Source organism: Rhododendron vialii, chromosome 2a, assembly GCF_030253575.1.
Source record: "Rhododendron vialii isolate Sample 1 chromosome 2a, ASM3025357v1".
In the NCBI taxonomy this organism is placed as follows: Eukaryota; Viridiplantae; Streptophyta; class Magnoliopsida; order Ericales; family Ericaceae; genus Rhododendron; species Rhododendron vialii.
Window position 1 is genome coordinate 2,143,075 of NC_080558.1, and position 20,629 is coordinate 2,163,703.

The 20,629-nt window shown below is 42.7% G+C and overlaps 1 pseudogene; it reads right to left on the minus strand.

Moving 5' to 3' along the window:
• Nucleotides 1–355: 355 nt before the first annotated feature.
• On the minus strand, nt 356–10,256 carry LOC131309736 (DUF21 domain-containing protein At4g14240-like; annotated as a pseudogene).
• Between the last annotated feature and the right edge of the window lie 10,373 nt (nt 10,257–20,629).

A 20,629-nucleotide genomic window follows, 5' to 3' on the forward strand; every position in this document is an offset into this window, starting at 1 on the left:
CACGGTGATTCTTCTTCGTTGGAATGAATAAATTTGGTTCAGATTGTGAGGTGATATATTATTCAGTTCTAACTACCCAAAGTGCAGCAGTTGAATTATTAGGTGATATAACTAGGCTTTACATATCGCAGCGATATAACTATGTGAGGGCGATCCTTTTCTTGTGTGTCAATGTTTACATGTAGTAATATAGGCACAGATGATTCCTAGCATGAAACACTAACGATTAGCTGCTACCGAAAGATGTCACTGGGGTTTATTAAAGATGAGTAACTTCGTTGTGTAAATGTGGCACCTTTGATTATGTAAATATGGCACCTGAGATTAATGTTGAGAGAGTATGAGTTCCAACAGATGATCAAGTCCTGTGGCAAATATATACACGTATAAATAGTTTGCTCAATAAATTCCACAGTTTACAGCATGTGGCACAAGCTATAGATTTATTTATTTTTTCTTTTTGCGTGGCATAAACAAATAATTCTCCTCACGTTTCAACAGTAGCAGCCCTATAAAACAAAACTTCATTGCCTATTGGTGGTGTCAACGAGAAGAGGTTTACCGAGATTCCCTAGAAACCTCGTTGAATTTGAATCTCCTCTACAGATCTCTTCGGGGTTTGTCCTTGCTTACTTTGGCTTACCTAAAAGAATTACAAGAACCAAAAAGTATTCATCCATTAGAACTCTTTCACAACGAAAGAAATTTCATCAGCGAGAAACCATGACCATGGAATATAATCACCCACGGAGATGTAATTCTCAACACTCAAATATTTTTTTATGGAACCCACTCACCGCTCCCTTATGGCCAGTTAACCTGTGAACGGATGGCGAGCGAGCCACTGATGCAGCCGCCGCAGCTGCAACCACACGTATCCTGCAAACACAAAGTCACATCAGTTTTTAATTTTCTTTTCTCAGCAACTGCCCAAGGGTGTGTTTGAAAATTGTGGGTGGGAAATTTCTCAGCAACTGCCCAAGGGTGTGTTTGAAAATTGTGGGTGGGAAAAGGGAAAATTAATAGAAAGTTACGGAGAAACTCTGGACCAAAAAAAAAGAAGTTATTTTTTTATTTTGCAGATAAATGGAAAGGAATGTGAGTTTCTTTTCCTTCTAAAAAAAGAAAAAAGCAAACCGTAATTATCAAAGCAAAAGAGGAACGACAAGGCTAAGAATAAGAAGGAAAATAACTTTCATGTGTTTTCTCTGCGATTTTTTCCCCTATCCCTCCCCTAGTAGGAAAACAAAAGCAGGAAGGGGTAAAAAGTCCCTTTCTTTTCTTTTTCTTCCCTCGAGATTGAAAAACACCCAGAGCTCCCATCGAAACCTCAAAGGTTCAAGGTTCAAAGTACCGTCTATGAACATCAACAAATTCATCTGTTTCATCTACAATCTCCTCCTGCACCAGATAAAAAACGAGCACCATAAACTTCAATGTCAATTAGATAAGCCATACATGAATGAAACAGAGGACTCAACGGCCTATAATAATTACCTGCAGAAGTTCTTCAAATACATCTTCCAATGTGATGATTCCAATTACCTCACCGTCTTCAATATCCTCTGGAAAGCGAGATAATCCATTTGCTGGAACGTCATTGTACAAGAAAGAGGTTTGCTTCTTCATGGAGGATGGCCTTGAAGCCTTCTCAATGTCAATGGTTGTTTCTAGACTCCCATCTTGCTTGGATAGCAAAGGAGTAGTTACTTGGGAGTCCCCACCAACAACTTTCTTCTCTTTAGCTTTATCTTCACCAACATTGGATGAGGTGTATCTGTTTATCCTTTTAGTCTTCACCACAGCTGCCATATGACTACTACCCTTTTGAAACTCATTCAAAATGTCATACAGAGGCATATCTGCAGGAACCCTATTGGAAACCACATAGGACCACTTCAGCTCAATGCTTTTGGAACAACATAAGAAAGTACAAGGGTGAATTTACTCACCGTGGTATTCTCCGAATTGAAACAGCACTAACAAGGTTCTCTGTTTCTGGTCGTACCGTAAGAAGACTTTTTACCTAATTACAATGATGGTAGAATAATAAAGCGAAATGGAAAAATAATTTTTATAATCTGACATTAAATTCACTGATAGATTTAGGCTATACAACTCACCAGAAGAAGTCCAATGATGTTTTTCGGATTGCCAGAATAAACAGGAACTCTACTATGACCTCGAGCAAGAACTTTTCCCATTGCTTCCCTAATTTAGTTTTGTCGAAAGAATTACAAGTAAATCTTAAATGCATCAGTGTTCTAGAAATTACTTCAACTGATTCGTGAACTTATCACAAAGGAACACATGATGCAGATATAATAAGAGTTCCACATGAACAATAAAACAACGCTAACCAGTCCAATTTTGAGTTCACGTCCAGGGAAAATGTTGACTCAATGGGCGTCATAGCCTCTTCGGCAGTCTATTCAGAAAGAAGAAGAGTGAGATGTTGATGGAAATGCTATTCAGAATCAGTTCGAAAGGTTGAATAAATAAGAGATTCATCAGGTTTATAGTACCCTAAATTGGATGCAGGGCGGTCAGTGAATCTAATTTGGAATGAAGTGTCTGGGTTGAGTCAAGGACCAATTTTCAATGAATTGACCAAGAATGTTTGCACGAAGAAAATGGGACATGGGGTGAAATTACCGGATAATGAGAGTATTTAGTAAAGTTAGGTTGCCAAAACATAAACACAAATCCAGTTCAAAAAGTTTCTAGTTTAGGGCAATGGACCGGCATGAAATCACTTTACAAATGAATCAAGAGGTACACTGGCTATTTGATAAAACTGAAAGCTGAAAAATTAAGTACTGAAAACTAAAAGCTGAATGCTGAATTTTTTAAGCTGAAAAGCTGTTTGATAAACATATTAAGCACTGAATTAAAAAATTGATGAATTACTTTTAGTTTTGATTCTCTCTTAATTTACTAATAGTAATGGTCACAATGTAGTTATGGTAATGGTGGAGTGATGATTGTGGTGGTGGGTTGGTGGTGATAGAGTGAGGGTGGTGGTGGTGGTGGTGGTGGTGGTGGAGTGGTGAGGGTGGTGGTAGAGTGGTGGTGGTGGCAGTGGTGTAATGGTGGCAGTGAGGGGTGGCGGTGGAGTGATGGTTGTGCAATGGTGGCGTTGTGATGTGGCGATGGACCGGAGTGGTAGTGGTTGTGATGTTGGTGGAGTGGTGGGGGTGGTGGTGGAGTGGTGGAAATGGTTGTGGACGTGGTGGTGGTGGTGGTGGTGGTGTTGAAGTGGTGGTGGTAATGTGGTGGTGGTGGTGGATTGATGGTGATGGTGGTGAAGGAGTAGTGGTAGTGGAGTAATGGTGGTGGTGGTGGAGGTGTGGTGATGGATTGATGGTGGTGGTGGCGAAGTTGTAGTGGTAATGGAGTAATGGTGGTGGAGTGATGGTAGTGGTGGTGGTGGAGTGGTTGTAGGAGTGGTGGTGGTGGAGTGGTTGTAGGAGTGTAGTGTGGTGGTGGGAGTGGTTGTGGTGGTGATATGATGGTTGAATGCAAATACACAAAAATTCAGCTAGAATTAAGTAGCTCAGAGCTACTTAATTTTTCAACTTTTTAGCCTTCATTTTAAGTGGCACTTAATTTTTTAAGCAATGTAAAATATGGTTATCAAACCTACTGAATCACTTATTACTTAATTGATTTAGTTTTAAGTGCTGAATTTAGGTTATCAAACAATCCCTAAGGATCAAGTGAATTGTCGAAATACTCACATATTTCCATCCTTTTTCTGTTGCAATGTACTACAAGACAAGAAAAGCAAACAAAAAAAGCATTTGGTATATTTTACTGTTTTTAGTTTCCATTTCTGGACTTCATGATCATGCATGGACAAACACAAAGGAAAATGATATATAGACTTCGAATGGCAAATCCTGTCCCTGTCATACCTTCTCAGTTAAATCCAGTGCTCCACTAATAATCGTTGTCTCATCGTGCGTGAGTTCACCGCCCTTACCAGCCTGCAAGTTAGAAAAAGCAAGGAATTATATCCAAGAAAAATGAGGGAGAATCCGAGCCATTGTTTGGGAGTTCAGCATTTGAGCACCTTTGCATAGTGTAATACTGTAATTGCACACAAATTGTCATGTATATATAGAAATTTTAATGGAGGCCATTTACCTCCTGGCTGTGGATGGAGACAAGAGCTTTCAACTGCGCACGTCTAAATAGTGGTTCGTGATGTCCCAATACACAATCAAGAATCTGGAATGACATAAAGAGCTCCGCTAAAGCCAAAGAAGATTCTTAAATAGGTAAAAGTATAATACCAGACACAAAAATCACAGACTCGCAATTAGAAGACTTAGAGTAAAAATTAACAAGCTTCAAAAATATAGGAGCAAAACAATGTACCCATACTGTGTCAGTTTTTGGAACACACAGGTTAAATAAAGTGGAAATTAGATATCTATAGATTCCACAACAAATCAGGTTCAAAAAAGCCAAGATATTACAAGGACAAGAAACTAAACATTGGCTGAAAGAATCGGAAGGAAAGTAGGTAAGGTGGACATTGTTTGTTGTTTTTCCTATTGCTGGAGTTCAGTTCAGTTTCTTCCATAAGCATATTTTTAATTGTAAGGAATGCGAATGGAAAGTATTGAATTCCATGTCTCAATACTCTTTCAGACACAGTCAAACACTCATACTTACTGGGGAAGTATGGATTGATCAACATTTAAGGTCCATTTTATTTTAAGCCTGTAAAATTGAATCCATAATTCAGGAACACATAGAAAGGACAAGAAAATTCAGCTCAAACAAGAGCACATAAAATAAATCATTTATAAGAGTCCTGACACTAGCCTTCACTGAACTGCATAATGCCATCATGTACAATGCCATCCCAAGCACTTGCACTTGCCTTTGACAATTTTGTTTTTTGTAGCTTTGGATCTTTCTACAGCCGCATATATGCTAATTTTCGGGTCAAAGTGTCCTCTTATAGCTCCAGCCTCCAAGCCTTTATCCACATTGTTTTCAGCTTCTCCCTGTTACCCCTTTAAATAGAAACCATATCACTCCCCACTGGTCAGTCATCAATTTTGATCAGACAAGACCGAACTCTCCCCTTTTGCTTGACTACCCAAAATATCAGCTTGTCTGACCAAGCTCAATTGCATTTCTAAAACTGTTTGCATCGTCATTTTTCCATCTCAATAACCAGGTGATGCGTAAAGACAGTGTAAATCATGTTGAGCATGCTCTGTGTACCGAAGATTGTGTGAATCCATCCCCACAAAAAGTGGCAAAGTAACTATCACCACCTCCATAATGTGTTGAAAGCAGTAAGGCCTCGTGTTTTCAAATCATAATCCATTCTCTGGATGATTAAGCACGTGCACGAGAGAGAGAGAGAGAGAGAGAGAGAGAGAGAGAGAGAGAGAGCTACCTTTCCAATAGGATAAGCAATTGGGTAGCAAATTACCATCAAAATACGCACAAGCCAAATAAAATTTGCACCTACAGCTAGTCCATATCTAGTGCATATTGCTTGCGGAATAACCTAGCAACAGAAGGGCAATTTGGATCAGATTCTGTTCACTGTTCCAGTTCCCAAAGAAAGTGGTAGTTTAGAAATGCAATGCACCTCCCCAAAAGCTAGAACAAAAGTCACAGAGAGAATAATAGCAATGTACTGATTGAAAAGCTTATCCAGGTATAAAGGAAGGGCCTGCAGATTTCAAAACAACAAACCATCAGTAAAAAATATTTATCCTTCAATTGTTGGAAGAGAAAGCATATACATCAGTAAAGCTAAACATACACATGAGTTTCAATTAAAGTAGAACTGGAGAAATATAATCAAGGAAACTTCATGCGAAAGTCCACTAAGACATTCAAGAACACCACACTGTTGAAAAAAAATCATCAGACAAGCTGCAGATTTTTGCTTTATGCCTTTCCTGTAGCGTTAATTTGCATATTTTAATTTGTTGACCATTTCATCGAATATGCAAATCCCTTATGATTTATGACAATGGAAAATAGATGCAAGTATCATACACGTGATGAAGAAACTCAATATCTTAATTGTTTACCCTAAACATAACTCCTAATTTGCACACAAAGATTTTTGTACTTACAATACACAAATAGTCTAAGAACTACACATGGAAGTATCACTTTACAGTCCAAATTCACATGACTCGCTTTCAGTTTGAAATTTCTTCTTTTTCCCTTTCCCTTTCCCTTTCCCTTTCTTTTTCTTTTTCTTTTTCTTTTTCTTTTTCTTTTCTTTTTCTGTTTTGGTTCCAAAGATGAGTCTGAACAGAGGTTTTTTTTTCCCGCTTCACTAATCTAGTATAAGCAAGAAGAAGACACATGCTCAGGCTCACAACCATGGGAATGCCAATCCAAGCCAGGGGGCACAGACCTTGTGCAAGTAATGCCAAATATTTTATTTTTTTTTGGGTAATTAAAAAGAGGAAGTTCAGTTGGCTTTGCCCAGGCCCGAACCATAATGCCAAATATATATTTTACTTTTAGATCATTTGTAAGAAAGACAACAGAAACTTTATTCACTTACCTCCATAGCACATGCATTGCACAGGAGCAGAGTTACAAGAAGCTGATGCTGCTTCTTAACAACTGGAAGGATAACAGCTGAATATAGAAAAGGTAAATCGATAAGCCCAACCGATACGTTTAGCGTAGGCTTTCCAGAATAAGCACTCATAATAAACATAAGCCCTGAAAGCACCTAAAATTACTTCAAAATCTGATGAAACAAAAAGTTAATTTAGTAAAGGTTATTTTTAACCTTCCTCAAATGTAACCTACTCAAGCATAACTACACCTCAAATCTGTCATCAATCAAACATAACTACACCTCAAATCTGTCATCAATCTACTTTAATGATAGGAAAATTCTAAAACTTGACTTTGGATTTTGTATATCTCCTCTACGAAGTCCCAGTACGAATTTAAGTTCTACATTGCATTCGAGTTTCTCAAGTAATAACGTTCCGAGATCATCCAACTACAACGTTTCAATACTCAGCTACCAGACTCAATTCCTTACATTTCATTTGGATGATCGGAAAGACATTCATTCATCTACACTTCTCCGTGAGTATCGAACCAAAACATTAACTTAACGCATAGCAACTTAACTGAACCACATAAACATGTCTACATTGATCATAAATGTCATATCCTCACTCGATCGCATATAAATGGCCAATAGGGGACGCCTTCATTCAACTACCCATCTTCGCAAGTACCAAATCAACTCAATCGCAAAGAGTCTGAAAGTTTGAAGCTTGGAAATCACTCCTATCCAAATAGCAACTTACTTGAAACACATCTGCATCTCTACATTCCTTATAAATCTCAGATTCTCGTTCAATCACATATAAATGGAGGACAAATTCATTCATCTGCACTGCTGCACCTCTTCGCAAGTATCAAACCAACACATCAACTAAATTGCGAAGAGTCGAAAAGTTTAAAGTACAGAAATCACTCCTCATATCAAATAGCAACTTCATTGAATTGCACTACAATGCTTATACATATCAGAATTCTCAAGACGTGACATATTCACTTTGTAGACACCCCATTCTGGACCATCCAGATAATGCTACTTCTCGGTCTTTCATTTCCCCAATGATGATTATGGTCGAAAACAGCCTGAGGATAAGGGTGTGTTTGAGCCTTGAGCGTCCCGAACCTCTTTCGAACCCACTTCAAACCCTTCAAGCCAGAACCAAACGGCCCCAGCAAAGCCCAAACTGGCTTACGCCAGTACTGTGCTAACGTACGCCAGTTAACTGCCACGTGTTGGTCATCGGCCGTTGACTCAGCTATCACTGGCGCACGCCGGTCCATATGTGGCGCACGCCAGTCGAGCCCAGTCAAATCAACTTTATTCAGCCACATGGACGAGACTTTTGTGCCACCCTGACGTCGGCCACAGTCTCCCTGATGATTACTCTCGGCAGAGACGTTTCCTCTCTCTCCTACACCCCCCATCAAGCCAAGTCCCATGCATTTAATGCATGGGAGGCTCCCTTTCTCAACCAACCAGCCAAACAGCCCTTAGCCCCAACTGATCTCAGTCCCTCTCTCCTCTATAAATACCCCCCTTGCATTCATTTGCAAGGGGTTAGCCACATTAAGAAGAAAAAGCTCTCTTCTTCCCTCTTTCTTGCTCTCTATCTCTCCTCTTCCATTGAAAGAGAAAGTAGGGCAACTCACTTCCATATACCCTACTGATATCCAGTCACCTTCTAAACCTCCATCTTCAACCCTTAAGCTCAATACCACCTTCAAACCTCAACACAAAAAGGTATACCACCCTTGTGTCCCTTTCTGTTTTCAACTTCTGAGGGAGACCAGTAAGGCCCAGGCTGGTAAGCAATACTAGTCCTGGCCTTAAACTGGCAAAATACAACAATCGTATGAGATGAGACATGGCGCACGCCAGTACACCTATGCCGTACGCCAGTCATGGTAGTACGAGCACTACTGGCATGGGAATCATGGATCATCATTTCTGTTATTTTATCTATCTGTCAATCACCCTTGCATGCTAATAATCAGTTTACTGCTTTTTGTATATTTAGAGTTGCTTAGATGCTGTTGTTTATGCTTACTCTTTATCTGTTCAAAAGGCCTCTGGAATCCTTCTGGTCATGTTCCAGAGCCCAGATGATGCAAAGCCAAACACTGGATTAGGGTCAAACATGCGTACGGCATCCTATGACTGGCGTACGGCAGGTTGTCCTAGGATCTAGTGGCTGGCCCTTGTATCTTAACTTAATCTTGGCCTATTTTCTGTTCCCCCACTGTTTTTGGGTTATTCTGCTGCTTTTTCGTGGCTTGAAGCCATTTCATTTGTCTGTAACTGTATATATTATGTTCTATTAAACTGCGTGGTTTGTCCTGGGTGTGCGCTGGTCCCTTTCCAGAGCCCAGAGGATTGCAAACAAAGACTGTGAAACCTGATAAGAGGAGTACGCCAGTCTCAGTGTGGCGTGCGCAGGTTGTGCCAGTATGCAGTGGCTCGGCCAGTGCATGCTAGTGTGGATCCTGCTCACGTTCCTTCGGGACAGCGTACTCCAATTTATCCGGGTCGCTCAGTGCTTGCTCTCAATCTATATTTATCATTGCAAGCCAGTCATCCATAAGCATTTTGTCACATAAATTGCAAAGCTGTTATAAGTTGCAAGCTGTTACAGTTTTAATCCCCATTATCTGTTCCCCCGCCCTAACTGGCTAAAAAATGATCAAAAGAGAGAAAAATGCAAATGTTTTATAAAACAAAATGCCTGAGTAGAGACCGATTTCCGGATTGGGCGAGAGGGGTGCCATAAAACCCTTTTCCTCTCGTAACCTGGCTCCCGAACCTCAGATATCGAAGGTGATGACGGACCGGTCTACGCCTTTTTCAAAAATCAAACAAACGTGGCAAACGTTTTCGAGTTCGGTTCCTTGGGTGCATAACGCAAAACCCGAGTGGCAACTCTGAATCGAAGCGTTTCGCCGCGCCTTTCCAAAGAGGGCCGCACCCGATTTTAAACCAACAAAATTGAAGATTTTGGGGCGCGTGCCCACACACTTATCTACAAATCTTCAAACGTATCGAACCAATATATCAACTCAATTGCGGAAGTTTTAAATTTTAATCAAGCAAACCACTCCCATATGTAATAGCAACTTAATCAAATCACATCCACGTGTCCACATTGCTTTATGAATGTCAGATTCTCAATTGATCACGTATAAATGGAGGACACATTCATTCCTTTACACATGAACTCAATTGCGATTTGTAAGATCGAAAACCACTCCTTATATGCAACGGCAACTTAATTGAATCACATCTACATGCCTACATTGCTTATATATATCAGGTTATAAATCGATCGCGTATAATTGCACAGAATTTTAGAGAGAGAGAGAGGACCTGCTTGCTTCTTCTCATCGGACGTGCCACTCCGCCGGAGGATCTCCAAATCGACGAGACCGAGCGACATGAGGCCTAGCGTGAGGCCTGACATTATACCGGCGAAGAGGACGAGGAAGCCGGAGAGCCCCGCGTACACGAACCACATCACCGATCCGAACGTTATATTCTCCTCCCCCAACGCTCCGATCCCACTCGCCGCCATACGCGCCACCGCCACCCAATTCAACAGGTGCATCGCGCCTCTCCCTCCCTCCCTCCCTCTCTCTCTCTCTCTCTCTCTCTCTCTCCCGTTAGAAAATTGTTCGTTAGTGTTTCTGTTTTCTTTCTCACTCTTTCTTTTTTTTTTTGGACAAGGGCAAGAGGGTAATTTTACCTATCAAACCCACCTAGGCAATTGCTGACTAGAGTGAACCCTTTAAATATACACACAAAAAACCCAAACTTCCGATGTGGGAGCCAGCCCATCTGACGCAGACGCAAGAGCCTCACCGCGAAACGCAACACAACGACAGCGGGCCCAAGAGGCCTACACCAGAGGTCGGATCCCTCCACAACGGGTGGGCACGACTTAGTTTTTTTGAGGGAGAGCAAGAGGATAATTTCACCTACCAAACTCACCTAAGCAATTGCTGACTAGAAAAAGATAAAGTGAACCCTTTAAACACACACATGCAAATCCAAACTCCCGATGTGGGAGCCATTTCTCACTCCCTGATTCACTGGCTGATCAGTAATCGCTGGTTCGCTCTCTCTCTCTCTCTCCTCTCTGTGGTGGGAAAAGTCTCCTTCGGGACAGTGCCAGCACATTGTACGAGTAATTAATGATGACAAGGGATTAGTTAGATAAGATAAGCAAAAAGTTTCATGACCTCGTTCTTCTAAAATTTAGGTTCCGTTCTAAAAACCTTCTTAAAAAATAAATAGCTTATTTCACATTTTCAAATTTAAAAATAAAATAAATGAAAAATAATTTTTTAAATTTTTTTGCATCGTATAAAAGATCTCATTAAGATCTTCAAGATTCATATTGCAGATTTTTAGATTTTAATAAGACCATAATTTTTGAGCATGAAATTGCCTTCTTAAAAAATAAGGACTTATTTTGGTTTCCGGAACGGAACCTTAGAGCATTCGGTTATATTTGGTTAGGAGTTTAGTTTAGTTTAATTTTGGTAGTGGGTGAAGAGATAAATAGAGTAATGATTGAATATAGAGATAATGATTGAAGAGAGATAGAGAGAGATGAGAAAGTAATAATTGAAAAAATAGGGTAATGATTGGAGAGAAAAATAGGGTAATGATTGAAAACAAAATTAAAACTAAAACTGAACCTTTAATCGAACAAAGGCTTCGTAATTGGTGTTTGATATATTTGTATGTTAAAAATATTTGTTAAAATGTGTATTAGAATAAGAATGGATCTCATAAGTGTGTTAGATATTATTAACATAGGAATGTGCTAGAGCATCCACAGTAGAATAATTAAAAGTTGTCACATCATCTTTTGGTTATGCATTTAAGAAGTTGTTAAGGTTAACAATGTAGAGATCCACAATGGTACAATCAAATTTGAATAATCAAAACTTGCCACATCACCTTTTCAATTTATAAAAATCTAAAAATTACGAACAAAAAAAACAATTTTTTAAAAATAGGCTTCAAACTATAATAAAATTACGTTATTAGAAAAAGAGAAAATAGTTTTTTGAAAACTTTAATTTAAAAAAAGTTTTCGGGAAAAATTTAAAAAAAAAACAGTTTTTGAATAAAAAAAAAGTGGTTTTTGAATTTTTTTTAAAAGAACAGTTTTTGAAAAAAAATTAATAAAAAAAACTGTGTTTTGCAAAAAAAAAAAACAGTTTTAATAAAAAAAACAGTTTTTGCTCAAAAAAATAGAAACTTTTTGTAAAAGTATTTTTCTTAGAAATATGTTGAAAATGGAAGAGAGAGACAGTTTTTGTGTTATGATGGTGTATTTGATTGAAAAAATGTGGGGACAACTAAATTTGATTATTGGCAAAAAAAATTCTACTTTTGATTATCCAATGGTCAAAAATTAATGAGTTGCTAAGAGGTTGTTAAGTTTAATTATTCCACTGTGAGCTCTTTTTTGAGCGTTACTAACATTAACAACATTTTAATTTTAATTATATCATTGTGAATGCTCTTAGAACATCCACAATGAGTGTGGTAATTTATGTGTTAAAATATTTATTAGAATAAAAAATGGGTCCCACGAATGTATATTAAGAATAATAGACATTTATATTTTATGGTTAGAATTTGAATTATAGATGTGAGACCCACTTATTATTTGTTAGCATGGTTTTCAAACTTGGCAAACATACTAACACACTACAAGATTTAACACACAAGCTAATGTAAGCATTGTAACACAAAAAATACAATTTTGTTTGCTAAGTCTTAACACACATAACTAAACACACTTCAAAGAGTCAAAAAAAAATTGACGCAACACTAAAAATTTAGAAAAAAAATTCAAACACGGACAAAACAAGAAAAAGCTCAAAAAGTCCCCTTATTAGTAGAAAATAAGTTGTTTTGTCCTTATTTGATTTTTTTTTTTGCATCGGTTAATTTTGCGCCAAACTTGTATGGATTATGATTCTTTTTTTTTTACTTTTATTCAAATATTTCGGAAAATAACTACTTTCATCCGACCAAACAAATCTCAGCTGTACAGTCAAGATAAAATCGAAGTCATTCATTGCCGAGCATGAACTGTTCGAAATGGGCCAACACACATGCTATCTCGAGGTCCATGTTCAATTTGTGTTAAAAGTAGTATTTTGTATGGATTATTGCTAAAAATTCGATCAATAGGATGTTCGTTGAATTTGATATATCAATTCAATATTTGGTCCTCGTGTGGGTAATTCATCGACATGGATTGACCTTACTTTTTCTTTTGATTTCTTTTTTCTTTCTTTGTTAATGATAGATATAAACATAAGTCTCCCCAGTGGTCTATCCGCATTTTCTTGTTTTACACCCGTAACGTACTCTTCCTCTGCCACGCTTCGATAGAATAGCAGAGTAAGTAAAAGTAGTATTTAGTAGCAAAACAAAAATGTCTTTCTCATCATTAATCATTAAAATATGTTTGCTTGAGGTAACTGTGGTGGCTTCGGTCACGAGCCCGATAACCGTGCCAGACGCCGGGAACCGAGGTCTAGGTAGGGATTCTATTCCGAAGTTCAATACAAATGGGTCGTGACGTATTGTTCGGTAGAGGATCCTTCTGTGCCAGCCTCGATAAACTGCCGGCAACACGCAATATAATTACGTAGACGTTCGCGCAGAGCTCGCGCAAGAAGAGTTTGTTATGCCAGAAGGGATCAAAAGGGGCTACGTGGCAGACGCATTCATTATGGCCAGATCTGATCATGTGCTCCGTAACCGTTTCGCTCCTGTCGTCACATATGATGTCACCCGAGGCGGTTACCCGAGCGTATCTTCCACGCACTAGCTTAGAGGCCAAGCAAACCTAGGTCTATAAATACAAAGGGATACTCATCTTCGAGAGGTATGCCATTCTTCTCTAACCCTAGACCTATAACTTCCCCTGAGATCTGACTTGATCGTCGGAGGGTCACTGGACTACTATAGCCTTAGTGATTTATTGCAGGTCCAGAGGCAGCGGAGCGGAGCAGCGGAGGAGGAATACTAATTCAGGTCAAGGTCCAGTCAAATAGAACCCTTACAATTGGCGACTCTGCTGGGGACCTAGCCTCATCTTGAGTGTTCATCTCCCGTTCTCCAAAAGGCCATCCAGATATGGTGGAACTCAAAGAAACGCACCGTAGCGACACTACCCTAGGATTCAGCCCTCTCGGAGGCCATGACCTGACCCCTGGCGGAGCCAACGCCCAGGGAAAAGCTCATTTGTCCCTCGGAATCGGAGCCGGAACCTCAACACCAGACGGCACTCCATCCTCTGAGCTCCACTCCTACATCCGACACCTGGAAAGGAAAATCGACAACCTATCAACGGTTGTAGAACGGGACAAACACGTTCGAGACGAGCTGGCAGAGATAAAGCATCTCTTGCAGATCTCTCCATCTCAATCCTCCGGAAGCCGCGGCGGAAGAAGTGATAAGCACTCGTTAATGTAATGTAGGGTGCGCTAGTGTTTAGCTTTAGTTTAATTTAATTACTAATTAGTTTTTGTTAACGTTGTTTGCCTGTAGAGTGTTCTAGTTCTGTTTTATAGGTGAATCGCCAAACAGGGGAGTTTTCGAGGCGTAAGGCATGTCATTGCTCGAGCAGAAGCTGATTTGCCCGAGCAGAATCTGATTCGCCCGAGTAGAAGCTGATTCGAAGGTGATTTGCCCGAGCAGAACCAGATTTTCCCGAGCAAGAGGCAGGCAGCCAAGGCAAAATTCTGGGTTAATGCAGTCAGCATCGATGTCAAGTTCTAAGGTCCATCGATGCCGAGCCCCTTAGTGGTCCAGTCCCTTAACCAGCTCGGCATCGATGGGATGTATTGTGTTACATCGATGCCGAGCCCCATAATAGAGCACTCTAAGGCCGTTGCCATCGATGCCGAGGGACTTAAGAGCGAATTTTCTGAGCATCTTGGGAATATTCCAGGCACGAATCTCCGGAGTATAAAAGCTTATGTCATTTTTTGTACAAAAAAAGTAGCATAGATTCAATAGTACATTTTCTAGATCTAGGATTAGATTGGATGGCATTTTCAATTTGTTCTTGTTGTTCTTCATTTTTTCAGCACTTATCTTTTAATTTCCTGCCTTAATTAGTTTAGTTTTGTTATTATTGTCTTTATTAAAGTTGTTTATTTTCTCCCGATCTATCATAATCTCTAAATTTCTCCTAGTGTTGCTTTTCAATTATGTTAGCTAGATTTTTGCTTGCTCCTATCTCTCTAGATATGGGTGAGTAGTTTCAAAGGTTAGGTCATGGGATGATTAGCATCTCATGGCTCGGGCGAAAATTGCATTTTGCACCCAATAAAGCTTTAAACTTTGATTTGAAAATTGATGTGGGGTTCGGGTTTGTTTGACAAATTACCGAGGTGTTAACCTCTTTGATCATGTGTAGGTGGGAGTATCGCCTACCCACCACACATGATGCTTAGAGCTCTGTCGCTCGAGGTATTTGCCAAATGAATTCTAGAGCTAGCTTGGTTTTCAAATCATTTTATCTTCCGATTTGAGAACAATAATCAAGTATCTTAAATTGTGTAATTGGGTGAATAGTGTGATTTAGCTCGAGTCTTGAGTGTTGATAATTCCTAGGCCTAGCCTATCTTTTCTCTAGTTAATTCGTTTTTAATTTAGCCATTTTATTTCCACCGTTTAAAGTAAAACAAAGTTGGCTGTCTAAAAGCCGAAAGCCCTTACTTGCATTTACAAATCCGACCAAGCCATATAATTATTCCCTTGGGTACGATCCCGGATTTCCAGTTTATTATGCTTCAATCGACGTGTTAAACCCTACGCTTGGGGTATTATTCCACATTATATTGGAGAACGAAGCAAGAAGACACCATCACAGCCCTTCCCGCAGCCGCGAAGGAGGCCGCCTGGTGGAACACCGGCCCCGACCCTCAGTCAAAGACCGTTTGGAGCCACCAGATGCAGTTGACGGCCGAACCAACCGAGAAGCAAGGCACAGAGAGCATTCTCGTTCTCCTAATTAACCCCGTCGGAAGTTATCCGCCTTCGAAAGACTCGGAACAGGAAGCGTCTCTGCCTCTTCCACTCATTCGATTCGGATCGGCAGGGAACGACGTGAATCCACCCCAACCATCACGATGCCCACCAAGGAAGCCCGTAACAGAAGCCCAGTCATAGAGCGCCTCGAGCCTTCCCCCCGGGATAGCCGAAGAAACCACGAGCGCTCCCCCAGTAACTCATCAAGCATCATTCCGAAGAGAAAGGAGTATGAGAGGCTGGATCAACTTGCACCGAAAAAGCGCACCGCGCCCGAGCGTCTAGATGGTTTTGACCGTTCGATCCGACCTCACCGCGATGCTAGACTCGAAAGACTCACGACCTCTCCTTTCAAAAGAGAAATTGACTCGATCACCCCCCCCCCCCCCCACTCGATCACCCCCCCCCCCCCCCCGAAAGGATTTACCCAGCCCAAGTTTGCCAAGTACGATGGCAAGACCGAGGCATACACTCATCTGGTATAGTACAAGCTCGTCATGTCCCTTTTTCTCCGGAACGAGCCTTCGGACAATGCTTTCTTAAGTAAGGTCTTCCCTGCAAGTCTCGGCAACCTGGGCCTCACATGGTTCAACCAGTTCCCAGCACGGTCGATTTCCTCTTTCGACTCCCTTTGCGATGCCTTCATGGCTCGGTTCGTTACGAGCAACAAGCACGAAAAGGAAATCGATTCTCTCATCGCTCTCCGAAAACGAAACGACGAAACACTCCGACAGTACGCCGGTCGCTACTGGGAGTTGTTTAACGAAATAGAAGGCTGTGATGGTCTCATCTCGGCCCGAGGATTCAAGCTCGGCCTAACCTCCCAAGACGAATAGGTCTACGATGACCTCGCCCGCCACAAGCCCAGCTCCATGAAGGACCTCATGACCCGTATCGAGGTCTGGTGCCAGCTCATCGAGTCCAAGGCCCAGAGGGGCATCGGGAAGTCCACATGTTCAAAAATAGCATCTGCTTCGATCCCTGCCCCTACTCTCATACCCGTCTGGATCTCCAAGAAACAGGTCATCAACATCAAGCAGTCCCCAAGGAAGGGACCGAAGCCAAATGATTTCAACGCTGAAAAGACCGTCTTTACCATTCCTATCTACCGGATCATAGACCAAGTAAAGGATCAGCCCTTTTTCTCCTTCCCAAATCAGAAGCTTGGAACAGAAAATGGGAAGATCAAAAACCCTATCGTTCGGTGCAGTTACCACAACGAACAAGGTCATTTCACCACCGCTTGCAAACCCTTTAAGTCTTACTTAAGCAGCTTATCGCGGAGGGTCACCTTGGTAACCTCATTGACCATGAAAAAACCAGGGCCCGGGCGCAGCACGTAGAAGGCAACACCGAAGAAGAAGTTCAAACGATCCATGTTATTCACGGCCCTCTCAATTCCGAAGTCGTTTGCGTCCTTCGTGCCAAACTGAATGACGCCACTTCCTCCAAGCGCGTCATGATGGTTGGTCCTGAGCCCAAGCGCCCAAAAACAGACGACGGCTCCAAGTGGACCATCACCTTTACCGAAAAGGACCTCAACCGCGTCCAGCTACCTCATAACGACACCCTCGTGATCACGCTGCGTATCGAAACCTTTAACGTCCGACGCATCCTCGTTGATCAAGGTAGCTCTGCCGAGGTCATGTACTACTCTCTATTTAAAGACCTGAAACTCTCGGATACTGACCTCCGTCCCTCTGAAGTCCCCCTCATTGGGTTCAACGGAGCCCCGGTATGGCCCCTTGGTATGATCACTCTCCCCGTTCGTGCCGGTTCGATGGTCCTCGACATGAAATTTGTGGTGGTCGATGTTCCTAGCCCATACAACGCAATCGTCGGGCGTACCTGGCTACACAAGCTAAAGGCCATCGCCTCCACTTATCACTAGGTGGTCCGTTTCATCGACGCCAATGGGCGACAGGAAGACATATACGGAGATCAAACCGCGGCCAAAAGATGTTATGTCAACGCAGTCCGAAGCAGTAAGCAGACCTTCTGGGTCAACCTCATCGAGGTTCCCGAGGCCCTAGTTCTAGAAGACGTCGGCAGACCGGCCGACGAGAAATCCGAAGAAGACCTCGTCACCTTTCCAATCATCGAAGACGACTCTCGTTTCTTTCTCATCGGTTCCTCACTCAGCGATTCCGACCAGAGCGAGACGTTCGATTTCCTTAAAAGGAACATTGAAGTATTCGCATGGACCCCATTTGAAATGCCCGGGGTCGACTCCTCGTTTATCTGCCATGAGCTCAACATTGACCAAGCCAAACGCCCCATTATGCAAAAAGCAGGGCGATCCTCCCCGATCCACTCCGGGCCGTCATAGACGAAGTCAACCGACTTCTAAATGCAAAGGCTATCCTAGAAGTGCAATACCCTAGATGGTTAGCAAACATCGTGGTGGTCAAAAAGAAGAACGGTAAGTGGCGAGTCTGCGTTGATTATTCTAACCTCAATGATGCTTACCCGAAAGACTTCTTCCCCCTCCCGCGGATCGACCAGCTCATCGACGCCACGGCCGGCCACGCCCGACTCAGCTTCCTGGGCGCCTACCGAGGCTACCATCAGATTGCCATGAGCGAAGGCGACGTTGAAAATATAGCCTTCATCACCCCTCACGGGATCTTTGGGTATCTCGTTATGCCCTTCGGCCTGAAAAACGCCGATGCCATCTTTCAGCGAATAATAACCAAGATGTTTGAGCGGCTGCTCGGTGACACCATGATGGCCTACATTGACGACAAGGTAGTCAAAAGCATGGTTGCCAGCGATCACCTATCCCACCTGGCCGAAACCTTCGGAATTCTCAAAAAACACAAACTCCGTCTCAATGCCGAAAAATGCGCCTTCGGCGTAAGCTTCGGTAAATTTCTTGGCCACATCGTTTCCAGACGCGGTATCAAGGTAGACCCCGCTCAGCTACTTGCCATCGAAAAACTCTCGGCTCCACACAACAAGAAAGATGTTCAACGTTTAACAGGCATGGCCGCCACCCTAAATCGATTCATTAGTCGCTCCTCCGACAAATGTCAGCCATTTTTCACCCTCTTGAAGGGTAGCCGACGGAGCTTCAATTGGACAGAAGATTGTGATCGAGCCCTCTAGCAGTTAAAGACTTACCTATCTACAGCCCCCCTCCTCGTCACGCCTCGGGGTCAGGAAGACTTGTTCCTATACTTAGCTGTCTCTCTGCATGCTATAAGCTCGGTGCTCATCCGACAGGATGGACGGAAGCACCAGCCCATTTACTACTCAAGCAAAACAATGACCCCCGCCGAGACGCGTTATTTACCATTAAAAAAGCTCATTTTTGCCCTCGTCTCAGCTTTCAGGAAGCTCGCTCTTTACTTCCAATCACATCGCATCATCGTTCTTACCGAATACCCTCTCAAGTCTCTCCTCCGGAAGGCAGATCTCTTCAACTGAATCTCTCAGTGGGCCGTTGAACTTGCCAATTTTGAAATCCATTTTCAGCCTCGGACAGCAATAAAAGCCCAGGTGCTCGCCGACTTCATTGCCGAACTTACTCCGCCCAATACAACCGCTTCGGCTCCCACCCCAAGCACCGAGGCAGTACTTTAGGCCAACCCTAGCACAGCCTGGCAACTTTTTCACGGGGATGTTTGGAAAATGTACGTCGATGGTGCCTCCAACAGCCGAGGCGCAGGTGCAGGCGTCATCCTCCTCTCCCCCTCCGGTGTTCTTCACGAAAGCTCACTCTCCATCAACTTTCCAGCCTCTAACAACGAGGTCGAATATGAAGCACTAATCTCAGGACTCAAGACTGCCGAAGCCATTAGCATCGAAGAACTCGTGGTTTACAGCGATTCCCAATTGGTGGTTAACCAACTCTCCGAGGAATATGAAGCTCGGGATGATCGCATGTGTACCTACCTCAGCGCCGCAGTCCAGCTCATTAAACGCTTCAAAGCGATCAGAGTCGAGCACATCTCCAGGGAACAGAACGCCCACGCCGGCGCCCTTGCAGGGCTCGTTTTGGCCTGCTCATCTACAGGACACCGTTCCATCTCCTTCAATTCCATTGACAAGCCCAGTTTTGAGCTCGAAGCGCTAGATAAGGAGATACTCAGCATAGAGCTTGGCCCGAGCTGGATGGACGAAATCGTTGGTTACCTGCGAGATGACTCCCTTCCCACCGACAAAAAGGATGCTCACCGACTCCGCAACAAGGCCGCTCTCTTGTGGCTCAATCCAAACGGGATGCTCTACCGAAGATCCTTTACCGGCCCATATCTACTGGTTGCACACCCACACCAAATACAAGGCATCATTAAAGAGCTCCATTCTGGCGACAGCGGCTGCCACTCCGGCGAACGGTCCCTCGCTCACCGAGCCATTTCCCAAGGGTATTGGTGGCTGACAATGAAGAAGGATTCTGAAGAGTTCGTCAATCGCTGCAAGAAATGTCAAATGTTCACCCCTATCATCCACCAGCCAGCCCGGGATCTTAGCCCTCTCACAAGCCCTTGGCCTTTTTCCCAATGGGGCATGGATATCGTCGGTAAGCTCCCCGTTGCTCCAAGAGGATTTAAGTTCCTCCTAACCGCCACAGACTATTTCTCAAAGTGGGTCGAGGCCGAACCCTTGTTAACTATTGAAGAAACAGATGTCATTCATTTCGTTTGGCGAAATATCATTTCGCGCTTCGGTGTCCCTTTCGCCATTACACAGACAACGGACGGCAGTTTATCGGACAGAAATACCGAGCCCTATTAGACGAGTACGGCATTAAATGAGACACATCCACTCCGGCTTACCTCCAGGCAACGGACAGGCCGAGGCTGCAAACAAGGCAATTTCATCCGGACTTAAGCGACGACTCGAGTCACGCCAAGGCAAGTGGGCCGAAGAGCTACCCAGGATACTCTTGGGCTACCGTACTACACCTCGGCGATCCACCGGTCGCACTCTTTTCTCCTTGGCATTTGGAATGGAGGCGGTCATCCCCCTCCAAGTCGG